The sequence below is a fragment of the Dermacentor albipictus genome, chromosome 3 (assembly GCF_038994185.2).
Source record: "Dermacentor albipictus isolate Rhodes 1998 colony chromosome 3, USDA_Dalb.pri_finalv2, whole genome shotgun sequence".
Lineage (NCBI taxonomy): Eukaryota > Metazoa > Arthropoda > Arachnida > Ixodida > Ixodidae > Dermacentor > Dermacentor albipictus.
The window spans coordinates 45338118-45350548 of record NC_091823.1 but is presented as its reverse complement, the minus strand read 5'-3'; the positions used below and the strand labels follow the sequence as shown (position 1 = coordinate 45350548).

At 48.1% G+C, this 12431-nt stretch overlaps 1 long non-coding RNA gene across 1 annotated transcript in view; it reads right to left on the bottom strand.

Annotated features, from left to right (window-relative positions):
• The window catches only part of LOC139057366 (uncharacterized), a 190917-nt gene that overhangs the window by 26306 nt on the left and 152180 nt on the right, over positions 1–12431 (bottom strand). The window lies entirely within an intron of this gene.

The following is a 12431-nucleotide window of genomic DNA, read 5'->3' as shown; positions in this document are numbered from 1 at the left end:
ATGAATGTTGCCTGCCTCATACAAGTGGCGGCCTATCTCAAAAGCAGACACTCGGAAATGCGTTTTACGGTGCGTCAGGCCTTAAAACACGCAGGTCGAAAACGCTAGAAGCTGCGTGAGCGCCTCCGTCCCGTCGTCTGCTTCATACGCCAGTGCCCCGACTTCTGCCACTCGCGGCGCTGTTCGCCAGCACATACAATAGTACAAAAGTTCGCCAGCACATACAAAAGACGTACAAAAGCACAGTTCACAATAGGGGATAAGATTATTTGGGTGTGGTAGTTCATAGTGTTCTTTTTTTCTTTTTTTTTGTTTAACCTAGGTGGGACATTAGGCAGTATGATAGCAAGCGCTTGGTGGCGCAACCCACCCCCCCATTCCAAAGGGGACGCTCATAACATCCATCCATCCATCCATCCATCCATGGCTGACGCGCCGCTGTGGCGCATTACGACAGCCGCCCAGTGCCCATAGTCGTCTTCAGCACGCAATCGGTTACATAATCATTAGTTTGGTTGCTTTCCGTATTTTTTTTTCTTAGTTGCCCAATGCAGGCACAACCTCAGTAGTATGCCTCTTGCTGTTGGGACATCCAAGCATATTGTGCGACAGTATAGCGGGCACATTGTGGTCAGGAATGCCTACGCAGGTTTTGGGATGAAGCGGATACGGCCTGATATCAAAACGATTTTTCGACATCCTGAATACGACAGCGACCTTCGCACCAGTCCCAAACCATGACTTGCAATGATGCACGTCACCATGTCCAGAGGGCACATTTGAGGGCCCATTTATGCACTACTCCGTTCTTCTGCGCGAAGGCTTCTCACTTTTGAGCACACATTAACTGGAAATGAAAAAAAATGGCTGTGGCTTAGGTAAGGTTAAGCCCAGGATGCGAAGCATACTAGCCTTTATTTTAGTTGTTGAACCACTGTTTAGCCTGGTGAACTGCTGTTGCTTGGCTATATTTGGTTCGGCTAGACGAAGAAACAACTCATGCATTACTTCTTCGCCTTCAAGAGTGGAACGCGACAGCGTTCCCGTCGACCCGCCAAGGGGTGTAAGACAATGGGCTACAGGGCAGCGACTACGCGCCCCGCATTGGACGCGGTGAGCGTCGAGCAAAGCAGCGTTCGGCGCGGCAACGAAATGTGCGCCTGAGCAAGAGACGCACGCCTTAGAAACAGCGCGTTTCTAAGGCAACACCGCATTCACTAGAGGCGCTTTTGTACCGCTTTGAAGCGTTGTACTCGTGGCTCAGTGGTAGCGTCTCCGTCCCACACTCCGGAGACCCTGGTTCGATTCCCACCCAGCCCGTCTTGCAAGAGTTGAGCCAAAGCCACTTCTCCTCTGTCGTGACGTCACGGTGTCACGTGATTTCATGGTCACCGCCGCGCCTGAGGAGCTGGGTTGAGCCCTCGTAATATGCTTCGCATAAAACAATTGCTGTATGGCGCAAAGAAAAAATTGCAGGACGCTTAAGCTTCGCCTTCAAGAATAGGGACGCGATAGCGTTATCGCACCCCGTTCGCACCACCCACTCATTCGCTCGGCATGCTCTTGAGTCACACAAAGACACGCGGTGAGCGCCAAGCAACGCAGCGTTCGGCGCGGCAACAAAACGTGCGCCTGAGCAAGCGGAACGAACCAAGGAAGTCAGTGTCTCGGAGAGAGAAACGATCTACGCCAGCCAAACGTCGGGATCGGCACTGACAGCCGGGCCGCGACGCGCCATGAAGGCGGACGCGATCATGGGGCTGATGCTTCGATGACATCATCCTCTATCTCGCTTGGGAGTACCACGCAGACGCATGACTCCTCGCCAGCAGCACGCACACATCGCAGGGGACGCTTTCCCACCAGACGCGCTACGACGCAGCGATCACGTCAGAGGCGTCCCGTATCGGACGCTACACCTAGGAATCGCGCTGTGAGCGGAAAGAGGAGCCACGTCGCCGAAACACGAGGGTTCGAGTGACGCACGCTTGAAGTTGGAAGGGGGAGGTAAAGCCCCTCAATCTCCCAAAGTAGCGCCATTCACTTCTCTCCTCCTCCGCTCGGCGCGGCCTCGACGGTGGCGCCGCCGGCAGTGGGCCTGCCGTAGCAGACGACGGCTAACACGCTACGGGAGGAAATCCGCGGAAAAGTTCGTTCGAGTCCTGCGGAGCAGTTTTTTCAATCTAGATCTTGCTTTGTCAGTCGGTAACTGGCCTTAAGAATGTCGTGTCGGATTTGCGGAAGAAATAGAGAAAAGCACCATTATTCAAGGCGTATTTAAGGCGTAAAGCGCGCGCACGTTGAAAGTTCGTGTTGCTGAAACACGACACAAGCACGCGGTGTGCTCAGACACGCGAGTAATTACCAGAGTTTCAGGTTTTGACAGCGCGAAAGTATGTGCACGTGGTTTCGTAGGTTAATTTACGTACCTGCAGGATGCTTTTGTTCGGCCGGCGCGTGAGAGATTCCGACTGTCTGCGGTCAGCAATGCCTGGCAGCAGGGCCGTTTCTGTTCCGCGCCTTTTACAGATGTACGTAGCTCATGCACAGGTTGTGGTGGCCATGAGCAACGTTTTCACACATAGGCGGTATAGATAATTTTAACAACTTACCAGCATATGAAATCGTTATTTATTTATTACAGTGCAAATGGTTAGAATTTGATAGAAAAGAAAGAAGGAACTTGATGGGACAACTGGAAAGAGGTTCAGAAAATAATTATCCCCCTCCCTCATTGGCACCAGCAACACTTTTGTTGAAGTGCTAATTTTATCTCTGTATACTACGTGCGTCTGTATTCTTTTGCGTTGTAAGTTTTCACAAGGAAGCAGTGTTGCGTTAACTGGAACAGTCAAGGCACACAAGACAGAAGAAAAGTTGATTCTTGGGTTTTACATCCCAACACCACGATCTCATAAGGCACGCCATAATGGGGGCTCTGGATTAATTTTTTTTTTTTTTTTTTGCAGCTGGGGTTCTTTAACGCACCCCCAATGCACTGGACACGGGCCCGTTTTGACACGGGCGTCAAAAGAAGAGGTTGGAGGAGCCGTGGCACTTACTATACAAAGCCGCGCGTTCTTTGCCACTTGCTCGAAGTCAGCCCGCCCGATCTTGTGAATCCACACTTTTCTTCGTTTTGCGTTGCGCCCGGCGGATGGTAAAACAAAAAGCTTTTTGCCGTCACTGGGTCTGTTGTGGCAACCGTAGGCGCAGCAGCACGGCATCGCAATTAAGCACTCGGCCCTAACACATTGTATAAAACTACCGCGCTCCTTCAAACCGCCTGCCGTACTTCGTCGCGGAGGCCCAAAAATGGGGGTCGCAGGCCCAAGATTGGGGTCGCAGCGCGCTGGAAAGAAAAGATATACAAAAGCGCGGCGCCTGCTCTGCTCCGGAAAGAAAAAAATATACAAAAGCGCGGGGCCCGCTTTCACGTGACACAGATTGGCCAATGGGGGAGCGGAGGAGGCTGGGGCGACAGGAGGAGTGGAGGAGGAAGCGCCTGGGTGAGCGGGGTGGCGGAAAGATCTAAGAATGGCGCTACTTTTGGAAAATTGAGGGGCTTTAGGGGGAGAGAGCGAGGCGCGCCATCTGTCGGGGCAGCGCCGTACATTGCGAGGAGGGGGTCTTCTGTGTTTGCCGCAAGATGGCTGTGCGTGTGCGTCAAGCCTAGGGTGCCTCGATGCCTGCCCGCCGCGCCGCCGTTCAGGGTGGTGACAGCCCCGCGGCGCCGCCATATTGGTTTGAAGAAGCGCCTCGCGCGCCCGCCGAGCTATCGTTGCAGAGGGCAGGATTCTCACCAATCGCATCGGAAGCTGAAAATTTCTGGCATGTGTGGAATTATGCTTTCGGGCTGAAATACAGAGCTCATATTCTGTTGTAAAAAAGCACAGTAGTCATGTTGGCAGGGCGCTGCTGTCTTACAAGGAGAGGCGATTGGCGAGTCGGAATGTTCATTGAGTTTTCACTGTCGCAATATTATTTCGTTTGGACGGTGGAAAATTTTTTGACAAAACCGTTTGAGAAATTACACAACGCTTATCTGTTCACGTGTTGGTAGGCTCCCTCGAAACTTTGAAGCACATGTTTCGTTTGCTGCGTTTAACAGCAGTTCACGGCCTTATATCACAGAGTCCCAGCCGTATTTTTATTTCACAGTGATCCTGTACACGATGAGTCTAGATTACACATGAGCTACAATTTTGAGCTTCCAATTAGTGTATTGGTGGCATAATAGCACTCTGTATAAGCATATCTCTAAAGCAAATGCGGAGGTTTAAATGTGTTTTTAATGACAGCGGTCGTTTCATGCACTCAGTGAGGTTTACAGAAAACAGGTAGCTTGCGAAAATGTATATAGACTTTGCAACATAAATTTTATTCAAGGTTAGCACCAGCGACTGTCTTGCTGCCATATCCGTCACATGAATCATCAGGCTGCATCAGCCAACGCAAATAGATGCGTAGCCTCAGCGTTACAAAGCGCTCAAGTAGTCTTTTGTTCAGAGTGGGGTGGTCACTGCAGTGCACCGAAAAAGGAGGTACACATTCTTCCAGGATGCACCTCAAAGTTTTCATGGGGCTTTTCAATCGGCATATGTCACTTTCCTCAGAAAACTTTTTGAAGGCACTCTCCCAGCTTTCAACGAGGCTCAGTACTCCTCGACTAACGTAAGTAAGGTTCCTTCCACCACTCACATATTCCTTCATTTGTACAAGAGCATGTTCCTCTCCTACTTCTTCTGCAGTAAGTGCATTTGTGCACACAGCACAAGAAGTTACAGATGACAGCAGTGGCCTCACCAGAAACCCTGCTAGATGGGCCACAATGTTGCTTTCAATATGAGAAAGAGGCTCAAGATCTTCAAAATCAAAATCATTTACGTCAACTGGGACTTCTTGCTGTACGTGCCTAATTTCCGCAGAAAAAATGTCTACGAGGTACTCACTGTCATCAATGTCATAACTGGTGGATTTTGGCACTTTCAAGAACTGGCTCACGGAAAGAATCTTTATGGCATTTTTCACGTCATATGGACTCGGGACTGGTTTCAGCATTCTTATAACAGAGAATAAGTTCTCCAGGCAGTCCTGTGCAAACCGTCCTCCTAATACAAACTTGTATCCACATTCCTTCAGGAGAAAAATGTGCAGCTGCAAAATAACATTCGTCGACATAACAACACCTGCCTGGCATGGCTTCCATACCTTCTTCACACCAATGCTTAGGCTATTAATGACCTCAACAGTGAGGTTTAGCACTGAAATTGCTTCCCTGTATTTCTCTTCATTCATGAAGCTAAGAGCCACAACTGGGTGGCGAGCTGTCATCAGGGAGTACCACTTTGAGATCAGTTCAAGGAACCACGCAGTTGTCTCAGCTTCAGGTGGTAGTAGCCGCTGCTCGATATAATACCGAATAGCTGCAGGCGACTCTCTAAATAATTGTACAGCTATTCCTACTTTCATTTTTGTAAAGTGCCCAGTGGACACATGCACATGGGTTAAATTAGGTGCAACTTGTAGCTGATCGCTATCTAAGTTCAAAAGAGCCTCAACGTGTTCGACTGTTATTTCAGTTGTTGGTAAGTTGAACCGTGAAACTATCTCGCTACTCAGGTGCATCGGATCTTTCCGAACAAAATGTCCCCTCACGTTCTTCAGCACATGGGCAGGGTCTGGCATAAAATGTAGTGTCTCGTTGCTTATGAAGGGATGCGGCACACTGGACACTGTAACAGCGTTGCGAGAGCTGCTTAAGTTCAGTGACCTCCACATCGCGCGGTTGGAGCTTCCCATGTCAGAAGTGACACACCGCACACGAAGGCCAATGTCTGTGCAGAGCTTGATAAGGTGGAATACGAAGTCCTTGAGCACATCTCCACTGACGTAAGCACCTGTGTAATGAAAAGCAATTACTTGTTTCCAACGGGTATTTGTGCCGCCCAACATAAAGACAAGCGCATGCTTTGCTGGCTGGTCAGATGAAGGCAACGTTATCATTCCAAGCAGAGTATCGTTGCCACGGTCAAGTTCTATCCCACTCCGGATTTCCATCTCATCAAGAAATAGTATGCAATCTTTTTCAATATCTTTCATTGAAGATATTTTTGTTTGCATTGCAGACAATATTTCATGCAGCACGCCAGGCTTGAAAGACAGATGCTGCAATCTTCTACATAGTGTGCGCCGTGATGGCAGGGGGTAGCCTTGCTCTATGAGGAGGTCATAACCTGTACTTCCACAGGCGAACTTGAGTTGCAGTGCCTTTTTTACTGTGTCGGCACTCCACGTGCGACATGTTCTATCCTGCCTTTCTAGAGCTGTCTTCTGGTCTTCGTTCAGATAGTTCAAGTTGGCAGTCAACATTGTGACCTTTGTTTCCAGCTTGGCTGCTTGCCTCGTAGCAGTCCTCATCTTCTTTTTAGCGACAGACAGACTTTCCTTAAGCTGAGAGTTTTTCTTCTGCATGTCCCGGAGAGCTTTCCGCATTTCGCTTGTTGACAGTGAGTCAACGTCCAGGATGTCACAGTGCTCCTCCTGTTCCTCTTCTTCTGTGCTATCACTGATGCAGAGTTTACCTGTGTCTAGCTCCTGATCGTTGGGAGATGAAGGTCCGGGTGAGGCAATATCTGTCGACTGAAATGATTCGGTAGCTGAAGTTGCAGAATCAGCTAAACTTCGTCGCCTCACAGGAGGTTTCCTGCATTTCGGTTGCGCTGCATGGAGAAATAAAGGCATTCATATTCAATACGCATAACGCTTGTAATTGGAAGTAACACAGTGACTCACAAGAAATCATTACTTACGTCTAAAATCAAAGAGAGTCGGAACTGCAGTAGACTTCAGCAGCCGCCGCCCGTCTTGTCTGGCATTTTCGTACTGGTCAGGCTCAAAGTGACGCTAGAAAATGTTAACACGGAAGCAATCTTAGAGACAAGCAGACCACACATGCAAGCACACAGAGTAAGCGGGACAGGCTCTTCATGCAGAGGCACTTATATTCACGAAAGTGTCATATTGACACCACCGAGCTGATCACTGCTAACATTTTGGTTATTTACTGGGATGCTGAAACAAATTCGCATCATCGAACTTTCGGCTTATACCACCGCGATTATTCACGTACCGCTATCAGGATAGCAGTGAAGGTGCACTGAGTCGCGACACGTTGCGCGCACAAAGTAGAGCGACATAAGCATGCGCACCTGCAGCTGCAAACAAACAAGACAGAACAGTAAAGGGAAAACTACCGAAGGCACCTAAGTCTCCCTACATAGGTTTTCCAAAAATATATGACTAAATAATGCAGCGTAATCAGCAATTTAATTACAATTAACTAGCAGTAATTATTTGAAACCTCTAAGGGGCGCAGCGTAGTTATACTGGACATAAGCTATCCAACGATATAACACTTGCGGCTGTATACTAAACATAGGCTGCACAGCCACCGCGGACACATTCTGTACACGTCACGTATGAAGAAGAAATGCTACGCGTTAAACGACGGCCGACCAACTTAGACAACTTCCCTATCAAACTCCGAGGCACAAGCAAGCTTCGATCACATACCTCGCATATCTTAGATGTGTCAGTCGCTTTCCACTTCTCCCGCTTCACTTGAGCCTCCCATTTCTTTCTTCTCTCAGGGTCTCGGGGAAACCGAAAAGTCCGCAGTCCTTTTTTCCATGAGCCGGTGCACAGCGGAACGCAGCAACCCGTCATTCTCTTATCTTGTTCACCCACCCACGGGTGAACGATAAGAATACTGTTACACTGCAAGAGCGTGTGCGAAAATGTTTTCAATGTCGGTTGCTCACGAGAGCACGAAAATGCCGCCTCACCAACTCGTCGACCGCACGGGAGACACGAGCAGCGGGCAGCAACGTCGAACCAATATGGCGGCGCGTCTGCCGAACGGCGGCGCGGAGCAGTACAAAGGCTGTCACCACCCTGGAACGGCGGCGCGGCGGGCAGGCATCGAGGCACCCTAGTCAAGCCAAGAAGAAATGTAGCGGAAACGTACTTCGCTACTCGTTGAACTGCGACCTCTGTAATTTACATGCTCATAATTACCGATATACACCGCAGTATAACTTTCTACGGCACGTTTCTAAGGCAACACCGCATTCACTAGAGGCGCTTTTGTCCCGCTTTGAAGCATCGAACTCATGGCTGAGTGGTAGCGTCTCCGTCTCACACTCCGGAGATCCTGCTTCGACACCCACCCAGCCCATCTTACAAGTTGTTTTTACTTAATAATTGCCTCCCACCATTTTTCGATTACGGACGGTCAACGCCGCCGACGGCGACGAAACTGGCTTTTCTGCGACCCGAGCTCCTTAACGCTCTCGCGTTAAAATTAGCAAATGTTTCCGAATGATTAGGCTGCTAGGGTGCCGCGGTTGCTGCTTAGAGATACCAGTTGCTACGTGAACGCTTGAAATTGTTGATTGAGTAAAAATTCCTCGGCTAATTATATACGCAACCTGTGAATCAGTTTCCCCGATAGACTTCAAAAAATGGATTCTCCAATCGATTACAAATTAAAGAGAGAACACATACGAGTCACATTCGAAATTTTAGATGTTAGTGAACCTCCCCTGACAAATAAATTGAACTCGGCTCTTTTTTAAGCGCTGTTATCTTCATGCTCACAATTTACGTGCATCATACTGACTATTAGTCAGTATATTTGCAGTGGTTTAAGAATTAAACATGTGTCTGTTGCTCAACCATCTAATCCATGCAGCCCAAGCACAGTGCCCTTCTCTCTAAACAGCTTCATTTAGACCAAAGTGGTTTATACACGTGCTGACTAAATCACGCTTGTATATAAGCACGCGCGTCAGTCACTTCTTTTCACACCTCGGCATACTTGCTGGTTTTAAACGACTACTTCAAAACAGCAGCCTGCGTACTGAAGAGCAACACAATCTATAAGCATACCCGAGTCGGCGATTGATACGCATCTGGCTACCTGTTTTGTTTTCTGTAATTAGCACGCGCTCTCTTCAATTCAGAGAACAAGTGAGCTCGATAAGCTCGAGACATCAACAGCTGCAGGAAAAAAAATGTAGATAGATAAAACAGAACAACTCGCGCTCGTGAAAGATTTAAAGCAACTCCGGGAACTTCGCTTTCTGCGTTGCTCCTCAGTGCTGTGTGTTCGCTTGGCTCAGCGAGCCGCCATTATGAGCCTAAAGCAGGTCTACCAGATGCGGTGGAACATAAACGCATGGTTTGTAGAACGAAACTCCATTTTGGCTGCACAATTATTTTTTTTTCTAATTTTGCCTTTCTCGTCATGCACGTAGAGCTAAATATGCTAACAAAGAAAAAAAAGAAGCTAAGCTGTCATTCCCCTTCAGGCGCCTCAATAGATGTAAATGAGCAAAGGAGACCCACTGTTCTTGATAACAACGTCTCTATAGGCCGTAATGTATGTGTCCAGTTTATTCGTATGTACCTTCATATGATGCGCGCGCGCGAAATTCGAGTCCCCGTACGTGGCTGTCAACGCCGAGGTGCCTGCAACACTCCGCCGGCTATGTGTTCATCGAGACAATGCAACGACTTCACCCAGTTTTTCCTAGATTGCTCTTTATCCCGAATGCCCAAATGTACAGCCTTTGTCACCGCCCCTGTCGCAGAGTAGCAATTAAGTAAAGCTCAGAGCCACGACGGTGCCGGTGTGATGGATCCATCTCGGCGGATATAACCGACACTTGCCTTCACCTCCAGTACACGCCGGCAGCCAAGACAGATACACTATTGCCACCTGCCGCATCCGTGATATATATCCGGTCATCATCGGCGCCGGGCATCCGTGTGTACACCCGCGCCGGACACGAGGTCTTGTTTCTCGCCCGGCGATCAAGCGGGAGGCACTTCCGTCGCGAGATGTTCAATCGACGCAGCGTCCTCGCCGTCCTACTGCTGCTGTGCGCCCTGCTGACCGACGTCGCTCCGAAGCTGCGGTCACTGCGCGCGAAGCACGTGCACGTTTTAAACGGTAAGGCGCCATCGGTGGTTCGCTTTGTACCGCGTTTCCTAAGTTTGATCATCGTCTTTTTTTTTTTTAAGGCAGTGTGCGGTCTCAAGCAACCTCGGGACATCTCGCAAGCATTCCTCCGCACTCTTTTTGCCCTCGACCGCGTCAGAGTTCCTTCTATGCCCACTTCACAATAGCTGTTGGAGCAAATGATGTTAAGGGAACCACAAAGAAGGAAACTTACCGCACCCCTATGATCACACTGAAATCATCTCTGTAAGGAAGTGAGCGCTTCAGACTACTGAAGTAGTCCCATGCCTCTTCCCAAGTGCAGTGCTGCTAACTGGATATTTACCTTTCGGTTATGTCCCCACCTTCTGCATCTCAATTCTCTCTCTCTCTCTCTCTCTCTCTCTCTCTCTCTACAATCGTTACCAATTTGCTTAGCGTTGTAAATGCTAAATATATTTATATATTGCTGTACGTGAGCGCCTAAAGTTACAGCGGGTGTGTACTGCTGCGACTCCAGTTTAGGCAAAGATTTGTCTACGAAAACGTGTACGTTACATTAGAAAGGTTTGATGGTTGCAGTAAGGCAAAAAAGACGTGATCGCGAGTAGAAGGAACGTTGAAGTAGTCAAGGGTAAGAGTCCGATGGAATGGTTGCGAGGGTTCGCGAACACAGGAAAATTCACTATCCAGACAATGTGTATCTCGTTGTTTTGATCGGAACGCTGTTGCTACAAGTTCAGTTCAGTTGCAAGTAAAACATGTTACGAAAATAGCGACTAAGCAGCGGGTTTGAAGAACGCTTGAGCCCACATATTTTTTCCAGTACATGCCTACTCTTCGGTTCACGAAACAAACGAATAATTCATACAGCGATTCTCTTCTGTGCAAAGAAAATCTTAGTTGTTTGATTGCGTACAAAGGGACACTGCACCCTTCGTTATCTTTATAATCTTTTGAAGCCCTTCATTCGTAAAAAAAAAAAAGCCGAGGCGCTATTGACAACGCTTTTGGGACGGCGAAACTATAAGCTCCCCTTAATTGAGCCACAGTTAGGCAATTGGTCATCAATAACCGAATCACAATAAACCGACGTCCTTTTGTCCACTCCTACCATTACGACGAGTCTAACCAGGATCTAACTATTATAGGCCCTAATCGCATGCCTACATCTATCGTTCCAACGGCAACTGACTCTTGGAGGTGATCACCTCGTGCAGCATATTGCATAGCACGGGTGTGCGAGACCACGTGCGCGGCTGGCAGCTTTCTTTGCGCCAACGACGCAGGAATGAAATGTGTGAACTTAGAGCATTTGATTTACCCGCTTCACGAAATCTTCGCTTCGTATAGATTCCAAGAATCGCGTTAGATCTGCATGATTTACTTGTTGTGTGTAAAACTGCAGAGGCTACGTTAAAGCGTCATTGGGGATAAATGGAAAACTCTCGCATCTGCAATCGCCACTTACATCTCTAGTTGCGCTAGTTGTGCAACGTTATAGCTATAAGGCATGACAGATGTAATTGTTGTAAGCGAGAATGTTAAACAAGCGAAAGAAATAAAGGAAAAGTTGATGGCGGGAGCGGTAGGAGAAGACGGGTTAAGGTCGGAATAAAATTGGGTCGGCTCTATGCGTGTCACTGTATTTGTGTGAACGTTGCGTACATGACCACTCAATCCCGAGAACTGCTTTTTTTTTCGTTTTACTTTCTATTCATAGTTTCATAATATAACCAGAGCTATGCAGTGCCTGTGATACAATGCGGCTCATTTCTATTCCAGTGACACCAGGAAAATAGCATAATGCATGTTTACGCCGTCTTTCACCACTCATGGCTGTGTTTCTTAATGAGACATGACAAGGAACGCGTTCTGGCCATGATAAAATGACCCGAAATGAGAAAAAACGAGCAAGTTTTATGCATTAGAACCTGTGCCAGAAATCTGCTTCTTGTGAAACAACATACCAACGCGCGTATCTACCTGCTTGGCTGCCTTCTAAAGCTTATGCTCTCGTTTTCCTTTTCGCGTTCTTTTTCTCTCTCTCATCTATCGCATCCATGTACCCCTCCCCGGATATATAGTAGCCAACCGGAGATGATCTCTGGTTAACCTCCCGGTCTTCCCTCGGCCTTTCGTTCTCTCTCTCTTTCCTCCACGGAATCAGGGGCTAAATTCCCAAAGCTGGCCGTCTTGATTAACCATAAGGTTAACATCAGGATTCGCTGGAATTTATTCTTACGAACAATTCTAGCGTAAGGTTTCTTTTCTTTTTTTGTTCATCGAGCTCAGGTGCTTAAGGGATGAAAAAATATCCGATTACTCTTACCTGAGTACTGAAGCCTGATGAACGACCACTCTATCCTTCGCCTTCGATGTACAAAAATAAAGATGCCTACCAAAAAGTCTCGCACCGCCTAGG